The following is a 16,564-nucleotide window of genomic DNA, read 5'->3' as shown; positions in this document are numbered from 1 at the left end:
ATTATAGCATTCACTGAGAAACTACTCCAAAACTGGCAACAACTTGCACTTATATTGGGCCTTCAGCACAGAAGCGTCTTAAGGCACTTGCACAGGGGCACAATCAAATCAAGTTCAAAACCAAACCACACAAAAGATATCAGGACAAATGATCAACGGCTTGGTCAAAAAGGTGGGCTTTAGGGCATGTCTTAGAAAAGGAGATGTAGAAATGCAGAGCAGTGCAAGGGAGCAAATTCCAGAGCTCGGGACTTGGGCAGCTGAAGCCACAATCATCAACGGGAGAGTAGTTAAAAATAGGGATGTTCCAGAGGCCAGAATCAGAGAAAAACATTGAGTCGTCAGAGGACTGAAGGAATTTGCAAAGATAGGGAGGGATGAAGATTCAAAAGCAAGGATGAAAACTTTAAGATAAAAATACAAATCATGCGTGAACTGTTGGACATGGTGGGCAGTATGGCTCAAAATGGGACGGTGGAGGGCTGAGAAATTATGACATTAAAAACATTTTTTGTTGGAGAGTGTTAGGGGAGGGCGTGGGAGAGTTCAGGGGCAAGGGTCTACAACCTTTGGCCGCGGGGGGAGGGGGGGGGGTACAATCAAGGCAGTTGCTATGGAGAGGCCCTGAGCCTCCCGAGGAATGGGTAAAAGGCTAACCTCAAATGCTTGGCAATGAAAGAAGAATGAACAAACCGCCACACAGGCACTGAATTAGCCACCCCTAAAGGCCACAGGTTTACACGTCTACACCATTAATGAGTAACTTAAATCAGGCAACTTAAACCTGCTCCTTCATTACAAGCAGTCCACTCGGTCTAAAAATACCTGTGCTATGAATATCCTGGAATATTTTTAATCACGGAATACACTTAGCTACTTTAAACCTCTCATTCCCTACCCCCAGCCAATTATCTGGACCTGTACAGTGTGCTTTCCACGGCTCACTTTTCTTAAATTAGTCCTGACACGCAGTTAGCACTGATTCTATGACCCTTTGGGTTAAACAGTGTCTGGTCTCCCACTCCTCCTCTTTGGATTTTCTCCTGTCCTATCCTTAAGCATTCAATGTTTATGAGGGTAGAAATCTCTTCATCAGTGTTGTAGAAAGCAGGTATGGCAGGAGATCCCAGGGTCGCAAACACACTTTGATGAAGCCAATCCAGCATTGGATGAGCAGAAATTTTCTCTAATTTAAACACTGCAAAGTCTAACGCCCTTAGTTTTCGGTCCCCGCTATTAAGACCATAAGACATAGGAGAAGCAGGCCATTCAGCCCATCAAGTCTGCTCCATCATTCAATGAGATCATAACTGCTCGGAGATGATAATCCTCAACTCCACTTTCCTACCTTATCCCATAAACCTCGATTCCCTTACTGATCAAAAATCTGTCTATCTCATCCTTGAACATACTTTTTTTTTTATAAATGTTTTTTTATTCAGTTTTCATGTTTTATATTGAACAAATTACAAATTGTTAGAGAGAGAAAAAAAAGAACACGCAAAAATTAACATATATATTTACAGGTAAGCATCTTCGTAATAATAACTGTGGCCTCCCCCCTTTAGCCGGCATACATATTTTACATTCCCCAATATGGCCGAGGCACATGTTTATTGGCATTTATTTAGTTTGGTTTTGGGCCTTAGCTAGCCATCAAACCCCCGTAACGAACCCGTAGCCCCCCCCCCCCCCCCCCCCCGGCTACCTTCCCCCGACTATTCTTCCTCTTGTACATTGGCCACAAACAGGTCCCGGAACAGTTGCATGAAATGCTCCCACGTTCTGTGGAAGCCGTCGTCCGACCCTCGGATGGCGAATTTGATTTTCTCCATTTGGAGAGATTCCGAGAGGTCGGACAGCCAGTCTGCAGCTCTGGGCGGTGCTGCTGACCGCCAGCCAAACAGGATTCTACGGCGGGCGATCAGGGAGGCAAAGGCAAGGGCGTCCGCCCTCCTCCCCAGGAATAGATCTGGCTGGTCTGAAACCCCGAAGACCGCCACTATCGGGCATGGCTCCACCCTCACCCCCACCACTTTGGACATAGCCTCGAAGAAGGCTGTCCAGTACTCCACAAGTCTGGGGCAAGACCAGAACATGTGGGCGTGGTTGGCCGGGCCTCTTTGGCACCGTTCACATTTGTCCTCCACCTCCGGAAAGAACCTACTCATACGGTTTCTCGTTAAGTGGGCTCTATGTACCACTTTTAGTTGCGTCAGGCTGAGCCTTGCGCACGTGGAGGTGGAATTGACCCTATGCAGTGCTTCACTCCAGAGTCCCCACCCTATCTCCATCCCCAAGTCGTCCTCCCATTTCCTTCTTGTTGCGTCCAGTACGGTGTCGTCCCTTTCTACCAGTCGGTCATACATGTCGCTACAGTTCCCTTTCTCTAGGATACTTGCTTCCAGTAGGTCTTCCAGTAGTGTCTGTCGTGGCGGTTGTGGGTACATCCTTGTCTCCTTTCGTAGGAAGTTTTTGAGCTGCAGGTACCGTAGCTCGTTCCCCCCAGCTAGCGGAAATTTCTCTGTCAGTTCGTCCAGTGTTGCGATCCTGTCGTCCGTGTATAGGTCCCTGACTGTCAGTGTCCCCCCGTCCTGCCTCCACCTTTTGAAGGTGGCGTCAGTCAGTGCTGGTTTGAACCTATGGTTGTTGCAGATGGGAGCCTTGTCCGACATTTTGTTCAGGCCAAATTGCTGCCGCAGTTGGTTCCAGGATTGGAGGGTGGCTGTCACCACTGGGCTGCTGGAGTGTTTTTTGGGTGGGGATGGGAGTGCTGCCGTGGCGAGGGCCCGGAGGGAGGTCCCCATGCAGGAGGCCTCCTCCGCACGCACCCACTCGGCTTCTGGCTCCTGGATCCATCCCCTTACTCGCTCGGCTGTTGCCGCCCAGTGGTAGAATTGTAGATTCGGGAGGGCTAGCCCCCCCCTGGATTTTGTTTTCTGTAGGACCTTCTTTGGGATCCTAGCATTTTTACCCCCATACGAACGCCATGATAAGTTTGTCCAGCGCTTTGAAGAAGGCCTTGGGGATGTAGATCGGAATGGATCTAAACAGGAAGAGGAACCTGGGCAATACGTTCATTTTGATCGTCTGGACTCTCCCCGCGAGGGAGAGTGGGAGTGTGTTCCATCTTTGCAGGTCCTTTTTTACTTCCTCCGCCAGGCTGGTGAGGTTCCATTTGTGGATCCCTTTTCAGTCATGGGCTATTTGGATCCCCAGGTAGCGGAATTTATGTCGGGCTTGTTTGAACGGCAGCCCCTTTAGTGCTGCCCCCCCCCCCCCACCACTTGCTGGTGTACTGGGAAGATCTCGCTTTTGCTCATGTTGAGTTTGTAGCCCGAGAAGGCTCCAAACTCTTTCAGGAGCGCGATGATTCCGTCCATGCTGCTTTGTGGGTCCGAGATGTAGAGGAGCAGATCATCTGCATAGAGTGAGACTCTGTGCTCTCTGCCTCCCCTTCGGATCCCCCTCCAATTTTTTGCTGCCCTGAGCGCAATTGCTAGCGCGAACAGCAGCGGGGACAGTGGGCATCCTTGTCTGGTGCCCCTGTGCAGCTGGAAGTATTGGGAATTGGTATTGTTGGTCCGTACACTCGTCATGGGGGCGTTGTATAGGAGCTTTACCCAAGCGGTGAACCCTGTTCCAAGCCCGAACCGCTCCAGTACCTCTATGAGGTATTTCCATTCGACTCTGTCGAAGGCCTTTTCTGCGTCCAGGGAGACGATCACCTCTTGTGTTCTCTCCCCGGAGGGGGTCATTATCACGTTCAGCAGGTTCCTTGAACATACTTAACAACCCAGCCTCTACAACTTTCTGCGGTAAAGAATTCCAGCAAATCACCACCCTCAGAAGAAGTTCTTCCTCATCGGTCTTAAATAGGCGACCCCTTACTTTGAAAGTATGCCCGCTGGTCCTAGACTTTCCTCACAAGAGGAAACTTGTCAAGCCCCCCCCCCCCCCCCGGAGAATCTTACATGTCTCAATAAGGTCGCCTCTCATTCTTCTAAACATCAATGAGTACAGGCCCAACCTACTCAATCGCTCTGCAGAAGAAATTCCCTCTGTACCCAGGATCAACTTGGTTCCCTAGCTACCAACTCCATCCCTCCCCCTGGGAACAGTCTCTCCCCCCCCCCCCCCCCCCCCCATGTTGAGCTTACAACCACATATCCACACTAAGATCTGCCTCTCCCTCAACTCATATGCTGATGGCACTCCAAGCCTCCTACATTCTATCTACCCTCTATATACTTGAGGTCACCCAAAACGGTGTTGCCCATTGAAAGTCAAAGTTCCCGATTACAGCTCTCATTAAAGTAGTTGTGTGAGCACATTGATCAGATGAATATGCGACTGACTCAGTTACATTGCTCCCGTGGTTGAACAGGCTGCTGGAGCTCACCATCGGGAGGTTCATGGGAACAGAGGACACTCAGCAGAAACAAAGGGTAATCAATACTTGCAAAACTGTGTCAAAGAATCACCGTTCTTGGAGGGGAACCGTAGAAGAGGCGAGAGACTGGAAAAACAGTGTTTCCATTTGGAACAGTGGGAGAACAGTGGTTCCTCACCGGCCCGTCACACCATTGCGAAGCTAGTCACAAAATAATTTACCCTGACAGCAAGAGAGGACTGATAAAGACTTGGTCCCCTGTGAGTTATGTAGCGAAAGATCTGTGCCACAAGTATATCATTGGTGTTCCTCCACAAGACAACATGCTGCAGCCTCAAGGAAAGGTACAGGAGGTGAGAGTTACCATTAGCAGCTGATGGCACACGAATACTCTGCAAATGTGTGTGAAAAATAAAACACAGCTATCCTTTTACATGAAGATATCCATCAGTCTTCCCTGGCCAATGACTGTGTTTCAGGACACTCATCCATCAAAATGGACTCATACCTCAATGGTGTGCCAAACAGTGCCAGAATGGATCTGGCTTTCTGCCCTTGACCTACGCTCAAGGGGGGTGCAACCTGGGCCAACACCAATAAGCGTGCGAGAAGAGGATCTTGCAGAGAGGACAGGAGGGCAATGTATTGGAACAACCAAGGTTGATCCGGGGCACTATTCCAAGATGTTCAAACTGGAAAAGGCAAATTCAGAGTTGCTGTCAGGGTGGGCCTCTCTTTTCACAGTGTAAAGTGCTCCTCCTGATATGAATGTCAAAAATCTAGAGCCATTCAAGGGAGTTGGTTGGTATGCTTGTGAGGAAGAGAATGCCTCGGTTCATAGGTTATAGAGGCATGAGCCAGGTGAGCTAAATGATCTTCCTATCCTGCATTTATCTCTATGCTGTGTCCTCATGAATGACCTTTCAGCCATTACATTCTGCCCTTTTTAAATTCAGATTTTAGGGGAAAAAGATGCTTGAACAATGCGGACTTTGAGCTCCTCAGGCATTCTGGGGGCAATTCCTTTGTCTGTAATGTAGCAGCTGTAAATAACACTCACTAAAAAGGTACATGTGACCTACATCAAACACACATTCAACTCAACACAATCCCACAAAACCTGGCAGAATTGCCAAGGGTTTGGGCAAGAATATCTCTCTGCTTTGTACTGACTCATGATTGTTACAGACTCAAGTTAAATTTGTATTGGTGCATTTTGATCTGTCCTGTCACATATATAACAGATGCACAGGGCTTCTGACACAGATTAAAACCCTTTGCATGCACTGTCTACAAAACCACACTCTGCTGTTGTCACAATTTTTCCAATAACACTGCCCAGTGTCTACATTATTTAATGGAATTTGTCCAGGTAAACTTGTAATGCTGTAATTATACCTCTTCACCACTAGTTGTGTTGTAGCAGCTGAGTGTTGGTCTCCCAGCTTCTTGGTTTATACTGTAGGTAAAAACATTGCCATGACAGACACTCCTTTGTAAAATTCCATTAAATAAACCAAATATAAAAAGTAACATATACCATTAAAAGGGGGACTGAATTATACTTATGGTCCAATATCCCCTGTCCACTACATCCACTTTACCTGATGACTACACTTGGTCTTGGTGATTCAATGCCCGGATGGAAATCAATTAGGAATTCAGAGTTGTTCTAGGAGTGCAAATCTATCTGATGGGTTCTTGCACCATTGAAAATCTGAGGCTATCTATTGAGTGCCTAACGTTAGGAAAACCGCCCAAGTCAGGATCAGAAATCATTGAGCAGAGTTCCATGCAAATGTTCTAGACAGGCATGTGTAAAAGGTCATCTTGGTTTCATTTGAGAGAGCACCGTAACTCCCTGCTGTACCCTGTACTAGTCCAAGAATGTTACACATGCATAAGCGAGAGACGGACTGCAGACCATTCTAATCTACAGAAGAAATCATTTACCTCGACTTCATATGCAGCTCACCCATGGGGTACAGGCCAGATGCAATAAAGCTTGTTGTGCACTGGGTTGCACTCAAGTGTAATTGTAGTGTAAGAGAGATTGCAGCTCTTAAAACTATCCTTCATCCTAAAGGTCAGAATGAACTGTTTTTCAGTCCATTCTCGGTGCTTGCCAAGAAAATGTCAGCCATATTTGCTTTTGGGAAGTAACATACGATCCCCATCTCTCAGACTGACGCTCATTCTTCATTTCTTGCTTTTCATTATTCGGCCAATCTCTTTGCAAGAGTCCTTGAAAAGCACCTGTTATGTAGTTAATGGATTATGAAATATTGCCTCGTAAAACACACAACAGTAAGGTGATCCTGAAACTAAAAGTTGAACCAATTTCATCTATCGCCAGGTATGTCTAGACACAAAAGAATAGGAGGCCATTCAGCCCCTCGAGTCTGTTCCAGTATTCAATCAAACTCTATTAACCCACCTTTGCTCATACCCAATTACATCCTTATGCAGCAATCCCAATCTTGAGAGCTCCAAATAGTCCCCACAGAGTTCCAGATTTTTTGTGTGAGGAAGTGCTTCTTAACATCACTACTTAATGGCTTAGCTCTAATTTCCTTCAGTAACAGACTTTCATTTTTTAAAATAAATTTCCTCAGTCTTACTAAACTCTGGAACTTACCTCTCACTGACAACAGATTTTTAACTTGCCCCTAAACAGTGAAACTTTTCTTTTCCCTGGTTTTCAACTTTTCTGCTGCTGCTGGGCTAAACCAAGGCCCCAATATCGATTTGCAGCGAGGTTTTATCAACATCCAACGGGTTGTCTTGCCCAGTTTACACTTCCACCCTTTGTGTGCAGACGACAAGTGGGGAGATATAGGTTTAAACTAGAGAGATGTGGCAATCTGCCACAGATCAGATATGTACACACATATAATATCGAGGGATTATGCCAGAATATATCAGTTATCTTTTAGATTTTGCTTTTTTCTTGAACTCGTCACATGGAGTTTCCATGACAATATCCCATTGTTGCAGTTCCTGTTGAAAAGCAATTGTATGTGGGAGGAGAAAGGTGGAAGTGGAAAGAAGTGGAATTTATCTTAATTCCCATTTCCAATTGAGGGGGCTTCAGATAGAATGATGCGACACAACACAAGAGGCTATTCAAGCCAACACGCCTGTGTCAACTCTTTGATGGGGAGCTGCCTTCCGTGGCTTGGCGGTAAGTGTAGCATCGACAGTCCAGGAACACTTGGTTATCTTACAGAGGCTTCCTGACCCCATTTCAGCCACTTGCCTTTCCTGGGACTAGTAGACACACTGCTGTTGTCACCGCATCCGAGGGTCGCCTCTATGTGTCTCACCACCCTGAAGAAAATGACATGGTCACTCTGCGTAGAATAGCCACGTGAACAACAGTGAAACCAGTTTACAGTTCACAAGCACGACCCGAGTTGCTGCCACTTGCCATTTTAACTATCCATTCCGCTCCCACCTCTGCCTCCTACACTGTTCTATTGAAACTTGATGGAAACTCAAGGAACAACATTGCATCTTTCGATTAGAAACTTTGCAGCCTTCCGGTTCGACGTGAAGTTCACCAATTTCAGATCATAACCCTTTAGGCGATAGGTGCTGAAAATGCTGTCCTTCATACCTCCTTCGCACCCAATTATGTTTCTCTACTGGAGCCGTTACCACTTGTTTGTGCCTTGCACCATCATCCCTTTTTGTCATTTAACCTCTCTTGTCTGCCTTTGTACTTGCTGAAAACCTGTTGCGGCTACACATTTTCCAGTGCTGACAAAGAGACAACAAACCTCAAATGTTAACTATTGTTTCTCCTGCCGCACATCTGGCCTGATTTTCCCTGTAATTCCAATATTTCGTTTTTTTCTTCCAGGAAGGCTAGCTGCACATTAGAAATGTCACCTTCCTTTCCCAAGACCTAGGCTGTGGCAGGAAATCACCTGGAGTATATTCACCATATAGCTGCCAGGGTTTAAAGAGATGAATCATAAGGACAAGTTGCATAAACGTGTATTCGCTCAAGGATGTAAATGATCTGATTGCGATTGTCAAAATAGGAAAGGGATTCAACCGGGGAGTTGTGGTGAAACTATTACTCGGGTGGGGAAATCCAGGACCATAAGGCAAAATGTTTAATATAGAGCTACCATTTTGAATTGAAATCCCAAAGGGCAGCATGGTGGCACAGTGGTTAGCACTGCTGTCTCATGGCGCAGAGGTCCCAGTTTCGATCCCGTCCATGTGGAGTTTGCGCACTCTCCCCGTGTTTGCGTGGGTTCCACCCCCACAAGACAACACAAAGATGTGCAGGGTAGATGGATTGGCCACACTAAATTGCACCTTAATTGGAAAAAGTGAATTGGGCACTCAATTTATTTTTTTAAAAGAATTGAAATCGCAAATCTTTTTCACAGGTGAGAATCCGGAACTTTCCCCCCCGCCCCTCAAAAGGCTGCAGACATTGGTTCAAATTTCAAGGACTGTGATCGCTAGCCGTTTGTTAGGTAGGGGTATAAGGGATCTGGTGTGAAGGTGGTTGAATGGTGGAAATGGTTCAAGGGGACCAATGGCCTACTTCCTCTTCCCAGTATGTTGTAGTGGAGCAGTCAACATAGCTAAACCCTTTAAATAATACACAGGACCTCAAATTGCTCCCATCCCTCCTCCCGACCACCATGACAGGCCTATAGCCAGAAGTATTTGAACCTATTGTGCTCAAATCAAAATGCTTTGCAGGCACAAGCCAAATAAAATTGGAAGGAGAGAAATCAACAGAAGATATTTACAGGATCATAGATACCTGTGTTCATACACTGGCTACTCTCTACCGGAAAGTAATTTCATGCAAAGGCCATCACTTTCGCTTATTCATTAACAGGATGTGGGTGTCGCTGGCTAGGCCAACATTTATTGTTCTTGAGAAGGTGGCAGTGAGCTGCCTTCCTTAACTGCTGCAATCCGTATGGTGTAGGTGCTCCCACAGTTCCAGGATTTTGACCTAGTGACAAGTGAAGGAATGGCGATATATTTCTTTTTTTTTTAATTTAGATTAGCCAATTATTTTTTCCAATTAAGGGGCAATTTAGCGTGGCCAATCCACCTACTCTGCAGTTTTTGGGTTGTGGGGGCGAAACCCACGCAGACACGGGGAGAACGTGCAAACTCCACACGGACAGTGACCCAGAGCCGGGATCGAACCTGGGACCTCAGCGCCGTGAAGCGGTTGTGCTAACCACTAGGCGACCGTGCTGCCCACTTGGCGATATATTTCTAAGTCAGGTTGATGAGTTGCTTGGAGGGGAACCTTCAGGTGGTGGCGTTTCCATGTCTGCTGCTCTTGACCTTCTAAATGGTAGTGGTTGAGGGTTTGGAAGGTGCTGCTTCAGGAGCCATGGTGAGTTCCTGCAGTGCATCTTGTAGGTAGTGCACACTGCTGCCACTATGCGTCGGTGGTGGAGGGTGTGAACATTTATCGATGGGGTGCCAATCAAGAGGGATGTTTTGTCCTGAATCATGTCAAGCTTCTAGGGTGTTATTGGAGCTGCGCATGCAGACAAGTGGACAGTATCCCATCACAGGCTTGGGGAGTCAGGAGGGGGGTTACGTGCCACAAGATTCCTAGCGTGGGATCCAGCAATGGTAATGCCATTGAATGTCAAGGAGCGATGGTTAGACTCTCCAGTTAGAGATGGTCATTGCCGGCACAAATGTTACTTGCCACTTGACAGCACAAGGGTATTATCCCGGTCTTGCAGCAAAGGGCAATCTAATAGCATTCAGAACTTATTAACTAACAGCATCTGCTCAACTCAGCGGTTTCTGACATTATGTCACAGCACACTAGGTTCATTTTCCATAAACACTGCATTCTTTAGTAGAGGAGAGCACGATAGGTATCAGGCAGATGTGACAGTTACACTTTCCATCAGCACCTCATGATGTAGGACTTGATTGTAAAGCATTCATCCTTATTAATCCCAGAGAGATTTATATTTTCCTCATGGTTAACCTCTCTCCTCGAGTCAAAACAAATCCTGTGCAATAACTTACTGAACAGAGAAACACAGAGAGACACTCCCAATGTCAACGAATCAAATTCTGTTCAGTTTGCATTCTGAACCTTCGTACAATGCCCACAAAGGGCCTTTAATGTCCCACGGCACTCCACAGAAGTGTAATCAGACAAAAACTTATACCAAGTCACAGAAGCTGAAATTGGGACAGAGAATCCAAACCTTAGTCAGCGAGGTAGCTGTTAAGCAGCATCTTGAAAGGGAGGAGAGGTGGAGCAGTTTCAGGCCTAGACAACGAAAAGCATTACTGCAAATGGCAAGGCAAAGGGAATGGGGGATACACAGAGGGTCAGGATTGGAGAGGTTGAGTGTTTGCTGGAGGAGTTCTACAATCTTTGTGCAGAGGAGCCCAGCAAATACAAAAGTATCGAATAGTTGTCTAACTGGACACAGTATCAACATTTCACATTCTCCTAAACTTCAATTGAAACAAAGTGTCCAAGGTTTTTAAATAGAAAAGGTTCACATTCTCCTAAACTTCTATTGGAACAAAGCGTCCAAGGTTTTTCAATAGAAACGGACAAGGGTATTCTCATTGACAGATATTTGGTATCACAATGGTACACACACAGGTTGACACACAACACTGCGAGTTAAAGCATGGCCAGGCTCCAAACCACATCAGCAACACAACAAAGGTACCTGCCTCCGCAGAAAGTCCCGCATCTGCAGATATCGAAATTCGTTTCCCCCCCCCTCCCGCCAATGCAAACTTCTCCTCCAGTGCCCTCATATTCGGAAAGCTCCCCTCTATAAACAAGTACCCCATCCTTTCAATCCCCGCTCTCCACCATATTCGGAATGTCCATCCTCCCTGGGGCAAATCGGTGATTATCACAGATTGGGGACCAGGCCGATGCTCCCACATAGCTCCTCCATTGCCCCAAGACTCTCATGGCCGCCACCACAACGGGACTGGTGGAGTACCGTGCCGGCGGGAAGCCCAGAGGCGCCAGTTACCAGCGCCCCCAAACATGTGCCCTTGCAAGAAGCCACCTCCATACCCACACATGCCGACTCCCCCCCACCAACCAGCCACTTCCTAATCATGGCTATGTTAGCCGCACAGTAATAATTGCTAAAGTTCGGCAGCGCCAGCCCTCCCTCTCCCCGACTCCACTCCAGCATTACCCTCCTCACTCGCTGGGACTAGCCCCCCCCATACAAAGCCCGCTATAATTTTATTGACCCGCTTCAAAAAGGACCGCGGAATGAAGATGGGGAGACTTTGAAATACAAACAGGAATCTTGGGAGGACCATAATTTTCACCGTCTGGATTCTACCAGCTTGGGACAACGGGAGCACATCCCATCTCCGGAAATCATCTTTCATCTGATCCAACAACCAGGCCAAGTTCAATTTATGTAGCCGGTCCCAATCCCGCGCCACTTGGATACCTAGGTACCTGAAACTGTCCCCTACCAATCTAAAACGGCAGTTCCCCCAGTCGCCTCTCCTGACCCCTCACCTGGACCACAAACATCTCGCTCTTCCCCATATTAAGCTTATACCCTGACAACTGGCCGAATTCCCCAAAAATTCCCATGATTTCTTTTGTCCCCTCAATTGGATCTGAAATATACAGAAGCAGGTCGTCCGCATACAGTGAGACTCTGTGCTCCACCGCCCCCTGAGGGGGCATCCCTGTCTCATCCCCCAATGCAGTCTAAAATAGTACAAAATCGTCCTGTTCATCCGTACACTTGCCACAGGAGCCTGGTACAGCAACCTAACCCAGTCAATAAAGCCCCACCCAAATCTGAACCGCTCCAGCACCTCCCATAAATAATCCCACTCAACCCGGCCAAAAGCTTTTTCCACATCCAACACAGTGCACGCACTTTTGGCAGCTAAAAAGGAATTTAATGCAAAATGCTTCACAGAGGGTTAATTCATGGTGGGACCTGTTGGGCAGGGAGGTGGGGGACGCCCCACGGTCAATTCTATCTCAGATGCTGTGGTGTGGGTAATTTACAAAATATTTTCAAATAAATTCATCACCTTGCTCTTAAGTAACTTTAAAAAAAACATTAAATAAAAAGGGTTGATTAGACTGGGATGGATTACCAATGGTACAATGCAAGTTAGACACACAATTACAAAGAGCCTCTCTCCTCCAACATGGAGAATCACAACCCCTGTTGAACCATCCCCCTCACCAAGTCAATCCTCGTCACACACACTAAATGCTGAGAATACTCAGGTTGTCAGTCAGCATCTGTGGAAAGAGCGGAAGATTTAACTTTTCTATAGCCTACAGTGTGCTGAAACATCAACACTAACTCGCCAGACAATTGTTTCAGTAGACTAACTTCAGATTTGTATTTTAAATGAATTCAAATTTCACAATCTGCCATGGCTGGAATTGAACCCAGGTCCCTAGATCATTACACTGGCACTCTGGATTATTAGTCCAGTGACAATAACACTGCACCACTGCCTCCAGTTGTCCGGTCTTTCCAGATACTGGCTGGCATGCCGAGTGGTCAGCACTTTCTGCCCAGCACCTGAAATTTTTAATGCTTTTTGTTAATCCCTTCATTCAGTTTAAGCCGACCCAAAGAATCCTTGTCACCTCCAATATCATTGGACCCAGATTACTTTAACTAGTTGTTGCAATTGTTCCGAGGAAAAGGCTGCTGTGATCTCCTTGTTAGTTCACACGGTATAATCTCTATGTCACAAACTATTGCGACACAAAGCTCTGCTTTAACATTGGTTGATCAAATCGAGTTGAATGACTAATTGCAAGAAAACACAGCAGTGATTGTGCCGTTCCAGTTGCCAGATCTGCTGCAGCAAGAAATATGAAATTCAGTTTAATCTTGTCCAACAAACTCCAGCACAATCTTCAAAAACAAGCCTTTCCCTGATGTTAGACAATTGTTCAAAAGTTCCACATATTCACAAGTGCTCATTAAAAGTGAGAAATAAATCGATAATTAATTAACAAATTAATCTTAAGGGGGTCAGTTAAGCAGTATAAGTGTATTGCTTTTCTAGTACACTTGTCACTGGGCTTTTTTAGCATGTTGGTACCATTACAATAGAGGCAACCAAACACAAAACCCATTCTTGTGCCAGACACATTTCACAATTTAGCTACCCAACATAGCTACCACCGCTTCAGACTACTAACCTGGCATTGACAGCAGTCAGGTGACCCCCACCCCAACACATACACACACCCCCAATCCCAGACCCACTGCCAAGGGCAGAAGCACATCCCTGTTCTAGCTGCCAGGCGCAGACGAACATCTCCTGTTCCAGCTGCCAGATGCAACTTCCCCCATTTCCACTGCCAGCCAGCCAACCCCCTCCTCTACCATTCTCACTGGCTGCCAGTTGCAGACAACACCCTCAATTCCCACCCACTGCCAGGCACAAATGACACCACCAGAGTTCACACCTTCAGCCAAGCCCCCTCCATGCCATTCAGGCGCAGACAGCCCAGGCCCCCCTATTCCTGCAGCCAGGCGTAGGCACCACCCTATTCACGTGCTTGGTGCAGATGCCTTGAGCCTCTCGTTTTATTCCTTTATCAGAGTTACAAACCAGAGCTCAGAGTGCGGACAGGGGCAAACCCCGACTCCAGCGCCTTGCCTGCTCCAAAAACCAATTCAAATTGAATCCAAATCATGGTCCCCACAAGAGACACATACCAGATCCAGGCATCACACCTGACCTCACACTCAGCCAAAAGGCCGAGAAGCGATGCCTTGAGCCACTCTATTCCCACTGCCAGTCGCAGACGCCCCCTGACCCAGCTGTCAGGTGCAGACACCCATTGCCCACCTATTGCTGGTGCCAGACACATATGCACCACACCCACCTATTGCCATAGCAAAGCACAAAACCCCACTATACCCCCCTCCAATGCCACTGCCAGGCACAGATGCCCCACACTGCCATTCCTACTGCCAGACACATTTGCACCACACCCCACATAAAAACATCTTTCAGACAATAATCCCAATCAACTCCCCAGGCACAGGCACCAGATACCCCCCCAGACCCACCCACCCAGGCACAGGCACCGGTTCCCCACACACCCACCCAGGCACAGGCAGAGGCACCGGTTCCCCACCCAGGCAGAGGCACCGGTTCCCCACCCACCCACCCGGGCACCGGTTACCCACCCACCCGGGCACCGGTTCCCCCCCCACCCACCCGGGCACCGGTTCCCCCCCCACCCACCCGGGCACCGGTTCCCCCCCCACCCACCCGGGCACCGGTTCCCCACCCACCCACCCGGGCACAGGTTCCCCACCCACCCACCCACCCAGGCACAGGTTCCCCACCCACCCAGGCACAGGTTCCCCACCCACCCACCCGGGCACAGGTTCCCCACCCACCCACCCGGGCACAGGTTCCCCACCCACCCACCCGGGCACAGGTTCCCCACCCACCCACCCGGGCACAGGTTCCCCACCCACCCAGACACAGGCTATCCCCACCCACCCAGACACAGGCTATCCCCACTCACCCAGACACAGGCTATCCCCACCCATCTCCTTCACCAATGGGCAGCTCCTTTGCATTTGGCTGCTTTGCCCCCGGTTCTGCTCACAGTGGGGACAGTGTGAAGGGAGTCGGACCACCCCCCTCTGGACGCTGCCAAGGCTGGTGAAGGTAGCGCTGCCCTGTCCGGCCTGGCTCCTCTCATACCCGGGGAGCTTGCTAAACTTGTACCGGGCTGGAGGTCACTTTGAAGCGGCGGCCTATCTCCGGCAGCGGTGAAGGAAAGGGGGTGTTTTCAAAGCCGAAACCGGAGCGGCAGCTGATCAGAGCGGGTGCGCTGGCCGCGGTCCAGAGACTGGGGGGAGGGGGGGGTTAACCGGGGATTCAACCCTGATGCCCGAACAGGCGGGGCCCGCAAGCCGGGGTCTCCCCTACCTGATGGCTGCTGAACCGGGCGCTACTCCTCCTGGCCGCTGCGGGCTTGTCTCCGGGACCGAGCGCTGTCTCCCAGCCGGCCCACCCGCTACATCCATTCCATTCGCAGCCGCGACTGCACTGACTGCAGCTGCGGCCTCAACTACCTCCACCCTGCCGCCCGCTCCGCCAATCGCCAGCCAAGACTCGCCGCTAAGACCCGCCCTCCCTGACGTCAGTCACAGCCCGACAGCCAATCGGGGTTCTGAGCCGATCAGGGCCGACCCTGTCACTCAGCGCGAACGGACCAATGGCGGCCTGTGCAGGGCTCTCGCACGGATCTCCAGTGCCGACCAATGAGCCGCCTTAGCAGCAGGTACGATCGATTCGGACTGGGTCAGGGTGGATTCCGAGACCCGGAGATAGGCCGCGGTTTACCCCTCCCCACCTCACCTCACGTCCCAGCACCTGGGGCGCCAAGCCAATAAAAAGTACTGATGAAAGATCAAATGTTCACTTTGTTTCTGTCTCTACAGAATCCAGACAGTACTGAAGGAGGCCATTCGGCCCATCGAGTCTGCACCGACCCTCTGAAAGAGCACCCTACCATGGCAGCGTGGTTAGCTCACTTGGCTAAACAGCTAGTTCATGATGCAGAGCAAGGCCAGCAGCGTGGGTTCATTGCTCATACTGGGGTTATTCATGTAGGCCCTGCCTTCTCAACCTTGCCCCTCACCTCAGGTGTGCTGATCCTCAGGTTCAATCACCACTTGTCAGCTCTCCTCCTCAAAGGGGAAAGCAGCCTATGGTCATCTGGGTCTATGGCGACTTTACCTTCATCTTTTAGCTACCTAGCCCCATTCCCCCACCCCATGCCTGTAACCCCACCTAACCTGCACACCTTTGGACACTAATGGGTAATTTAGCATGGTCAATCCATTTAGAATCATAGAATTTAGTGCAGAAGGTGGCCATTCAGCCCGTGGAGTCTGCACCAGCCCTTGGAAAGAGCACTCTACTTAAGCCTACGCCTCCACTCTATCCCCAAAACCCAGTAACACCTAACCTTTTAGACACTAAGGTTCAATTTAGCACGACCACTCCACCTAACCTGTGGGAGGAAACCAAAACACCCAGAGGAACCCCAGGCAGACACGGGGAGAAAGTGCAAACTCCACACAGACAGTCACCTGCTGTGAGGCAGTAGTGCTAACCACTGTGCCACCGTGC

At 48.8% G+C, this 16,564-nt stretch overlaps 1 protein-coding gene across 1 annotated transcript in view; it reads right to left on the bottom strand.

The window, feature by feature from the left end:
* The window catches only part of dag1 (dystroglycan 1), a 113,317-nt gene extending 97,798 nt beyond the window's left edge, over positions 1 to 15,519 (bottom strand). The window contains exon 1 of the mRNA XM_038810808.1: positions 15,356 to 15,519. The gene's annotated coding sequence lies outside the window, so the exon portion shown is untranslated. The remainder of the gene's footprint in view (positions 1 to 15,355) is intronic.
* Between the last annotated feature and the right edge of the window lie 1,045 nt (positions 15,520 to 16,564).

Source organism: Scyliorhinus canicula, chromosome 11 (genome assembly GCF_902713615.1).
Source record: "Scyliorhinus canicula chromosome 11, sScyCan1.1, whole genome shotgun sequence".
NCBI lineage: Eukaryota > Metazoa > Chordata > Chondrichthyes > Carcharhiniformes > Scyliorhinidae > Scyliorhinus > Scyliorhinus canicula.
The sequence above is the reverse complement of the archived record's forward strand: the minus strand, read 5'-3'. Positions and strand labels throughout refer to the sequence as shown.